Source organism: Gossypium arboreum, chromosome 4 (assembly GCF_025698485.1).
Source record: "Gossypium arboreum isolate Shixiya-1 chromosome 4, ASM2569848v2, whole genome shotgun sequence".
In the NCBI taxonomy this organism is placed as follows: Eukaryota; Viridiplantae; Streptophyta; class Magnoliopsida; order Malvales; family Malvaceae; genus Gossypium; species Gossypium arboreum.
The window spans coordinates 26,642,969-26,647,500 of NC_069073.1; the positions used below are offsets into that span (position 1 = coordinate 26,642,969).

The window sequence follows — 4,532 nt, forward strand, 5'->3', positions numbered from 1 at the left end:
CTTAATTAAAAACTATGGTGTTTTATCTTCCTTTAGGTATTTTTTTCCAAACTAGTATAATGGTCTAATTACTATCCAAGGACCTCCACTTTAAAAACCCATTGCTCACAAGTACTTAGTACCTTTGTGAACTAGAACACACATTTTACAACTTTTGCAATTTAGTCCTATATATCAAATTGGACCATCTATCGATAAAATTTCTAAACGAAATTTTCATACAAACATGCAATCATGACATAGACCTTAAAATGATAATAAAATAAAATTTTCTACCTCGAATTTGTGGTTTCACAACCACTGTTCCGTTTAGGCCCTATTTTGGGATGTTACATGAAACATACTTATACATAAATCTTTCTCATTTCATATACATGATACACTAAGAACTTGCCAAATTACCTTCATCTGATTCTCATATATGTTTTGTACGTACTTGTATTACTTAATTTTGTTGTACTTTCATTCTCGTCTTGACTTTTCCTGTTGAACCGTTCAGAATCGTTAACGATACTCAGCAATCACACATAGCTTGTACAATGTCATATCCTCGATATGGTCTTACATTTTATCACATATCGATGCCACTGTCCTAGACAGGGTCTTACACGAAATTGATTAACGATGCCAATGCTCAAGGCATGGTCTTACACGTAATTGTATAATGATGCCAATGTCCCAGACATGGTCTTATATATAATCACAATACAATGCCAATGTTCTAGACATGGTCTTACATGTAATCTCATCTCGGTGATCCTAATTTCATGACATTAGTGTAACAACCCGATTTAGACCCTAATCGGAACGATGGTTTTGAGACCACGAATCTGAGTCAGAAAAATATTTTAAAATTATTTTCTATGTTTATTTTGTGTGAATTTCTATCTATGAAATTTTCGTGCTTTAATTTTATCGTTTGAGTATCCGATTAAATAAAAGGATTTAATCACATAAATTTAAAATTTGATAGTTTAAAATATAGGGATCGAAATGTTATTGGCTTTCTAAATTGGAGTATTTATGTTGTAAATATCCCATTAGCCTATTGGTTGGACGGTAATAGACATATATTATATGATTTTTATATTATTTCATTAAGGTTAATTTAGTAAACTAAAATAAACTAATATATTATAACATATCATAAAAAAATAACTTTAGTGTTCATACTTTTCTTCATTGATGAAATAACAAATAAGAAAGAAAAAGAAAAAGAACTAGGGTTCGGCTTTATTCAAGCTCAATCAAGGTAAGAGTTTAGCTCGGTTTTTGATAATTTCTACGTTTTTAAGATCGTTGCTTTGAGTGCTACAAAACCCATGCTTAAATTTTTTATTTTGGTTAATATTTTGAGTTATGCCATTTTTAATAGCTTGTGATTTTTGTTGTCAGATGATGAAATATGAAAGATATGTTATAGATTAACATGTTTTGTATTGGGGTTTTTGATGATTTTGAGTAATTAGGACTAAATTGTAAAAATAATAATTTGAGGGACTAAAATTAGAAATAAATGTATTATATGGGCTTGTATGGATATGGGTAATATTTGACCTAACTTAGGTATAGAGAAATTTTGTGTATTTTGTGTTTTGTGTAATAGGGACTAAATTGTAAGAAATGTAAATGTTAGGGGTAAAATGGTAATTTGCCCACTTATGTGTTTTTGGATTAAATTGAATGAAAATATGTTTAAATAAGCTTAATTTGAATATGTTTAGATCAAGAACCAAAGAAATCAGATTTGAATCAGGGGAAAACGAAAGTTGTCGACTAGCTGCCTTATTCCATTTTATAACGTCCGTGGTAAGTTCATAAGCAAATAGACGTACTTATTTTTAATTAAATGAAAAATATATATGTTGAAATGAAAGTTACAATTTTACTTATGGTATAGCCGAATATGATTAAGCTTGATTACTATGTTTTCGAATTGGTTTCAACCGAGTTACAACGTCCGGAAGCCCCGTATGAACCTTAGGAATAGTTAGGATACATATGTCTTGACATAGGATTCCGATATATGTGTGCAAGTAAGACCATGGCATCTATATGTGATTCCGATATATGTGTGCGAGTAAGACCCTATTTGGGACAGTGGCATCGATATGTGACAACTTGTAAGACCACTTCTAGGACATTGGCATTGTACGATTTGTGTGATTATCTGGGTGTCCTATCAAATTCAGAATAGTTCATTAGGAAAATGTAAATCATGTATGGATGTGCAATACAAGCTAAGTGGCCTGGTATGAATTAGCTTGTTGGCTACTAGTAATAAGGTAAGTATGTACTTGATATATGTTCTATTCATGTGTAATTGATAAAGATGAATATAAGTGCGATTGGCATGTGCATTCGACCTTGTAGCTAAATAAGTTGAGTATTAGTGAAATGATTCATAATTATCTGCAAGTGTGCGTGACCATGTAAAATCGGCCTTATAGGTGATATATATAAGTGGTGTTAAGATATGATTTTTGAGCTTATGTATATAAGTATGCGTAGGTATAGTTTCATTATAACTAGTTGGTTTGGAAGTTTATTATTAATATGCTTAAATGACTATGTGAGTATTTGGCCTAGGTGGAAGAAATGGTCTATGGAACTATCTTAAAAAATCAACTGGGAATATGAATTTGTCAATTTTAACGAGTACATCTTCAATAATACCCCTAGGAAATCTGATTGTTTTGTTTTCTAACTGAATGCTCATCCTAGTTTGTTTGGGTTTCCTAAGACCTAGTTGTTTAAACACTTTATAATGCATGACATTGATACTAGCCCCTAAATCATCCAAAGTATTATTAACATCTAAGCTACCAATTAAGCAATGAATCATAAAACTCCCTGGATCTTTTAATTTTTTGGCCAACTTATTCTGTAGTATGGCTGAGCAAACTGCATTTAATTCCACATGCGATGCCGCATCCAACTTCCACTTATTTGCTAAAAGCTCCTTTAAAAATTTTACTGCGTTTGGCAATTGCTAAAGAGCTTTGATAAACTGTAAGTTAATATGAAATTTCTTTAATAGCTTAAGGAATTTACAGAATTGTTCATCTGTGCGGTCCTTACTTATCACATTGGGGTATGGCACCCATGGTTTGTACTCTTTACTTACCGGTTGTTGCTCACTGTGGGCTACCTCACCTTTACCTTTACTTACCACCATTCCTTGCCTTGGTTCTGGTTCATGTTCAACTAACCCTTCCTCGCCTTGACTGGTAATCGTGTTGAGTTGTTCCTTTGGGTTAGATTCAGTAACACTTGGCTAGATACCTTGTGGTTGTTTAGAAATTAGTTTGGCAAACTGTCCTATCTGAGTTGCGAGCCCTTGGATCGATGCTTGTTTATTCTTAAGTGTTGTTTCGGTTTTCTGAAAGCAATTTTCTGACACCGAGATAAACTTTGTTAGCATCTCCTCAAGGTTCGGCTTCTTTTCCTGTTGGTAAGGTGGTTGTTGAAAACTTGGAGGATGTCGTGGCCTTTCATTCCCTTGACCACGCCACGAGAAGTTGAGATGGTCCCTCCATCTTGCATTAAATGTGTTACTATATGGGTTATTTTGAGATCTAGAATTATTATTACCCATATATTGAACTTGTTCCTCCTTGGTGCTAGGGTTGAAGGGTTGATATTTTGTGTATGCTCCTCCTCCATTTGAATCGCATCTCATCATTGGATGTACCTCAGTAGAAGAACACAAACCGTTAATCTTTTTATTTAAGAGCTCTACCTGGTTAGAAAGCATAGTAACTGCATCGAGGTTGAAAGCACATGCTGCTTTCATCGGCCTGGTCCTCATGACTTGCCACTCATAGTTATTCAGTGACATCTCTTCAATAAATTTGTAAGCCACTTCAGATGTTTTGTTATTGACAGTCCCACCAGTAGTTGCATCGATAAGTTGACTTGTTGAGGGGTTCACACCGTTGTAAAATATTTGAACCTGCAATCATAAAGGTAACCCATGGTGAGGGTACCTTCTTAATAGGTCCTTGTATCTCTCCCATGCATCATGGAGTGTCTCTAGATCCATCTGCACAAAAGAAGAGATATAGTTCCTCAATTTAGCCATTTTAACCGGTGAAAAATATTTAAGTACGAATTTTTCGGTCATTTGTTCCCAAGTAATGATTGACCCTCGTGGTAATGAGTTCAACCACTGTTTAGCTTTGTTCCTCAATGAAAAGGGAAAAAAACCAAAGACGAATGGCATAATCAGAAACGCCATTGATTTTAAAAGTGTCGCAAAACTCTAGGAAATTTGCCAAATGAGCGTTTGGGTCCTCGTCCTGTAAACCATCAAACTAAACAAACTGTTGTATCATTTGAAATGTGTTAGGTTTTAGTTCAAAATTATTTGCAGCAACAGGAGGCCTAACTATACTTGACTCAGTTCCTGTTAAAGTAGGTTTAGCATAATCATAAATAGTGTGTGGAGTAGGATTCTGATTTACTGAATCAATAACTATTGCAGGAGGTAGCGGGTTATCCTGATTTTCAGCCATCTCCTTGGTTGTGGT

General features: G+C 34.1%; 1 non-coding gene across 1 annotated transcript; it reads left to right on the forward strand.

The window, feature by feature from the left end:
- The first annotated feature begins 3,971 nt into the window (after positions 1-3,971).
- Positions 3,972-4,078, forward strand: LOC128292397 (small nucleolar RNA R71). Its single transcript, XR_008282382.1, has one exon. It is a non-coding gene; the product is annotated as a small nucleolar RNA R71 (small nucleolar RNA).
- Positions 4,079-4,532: the final 454 nt, after the last annotated feature.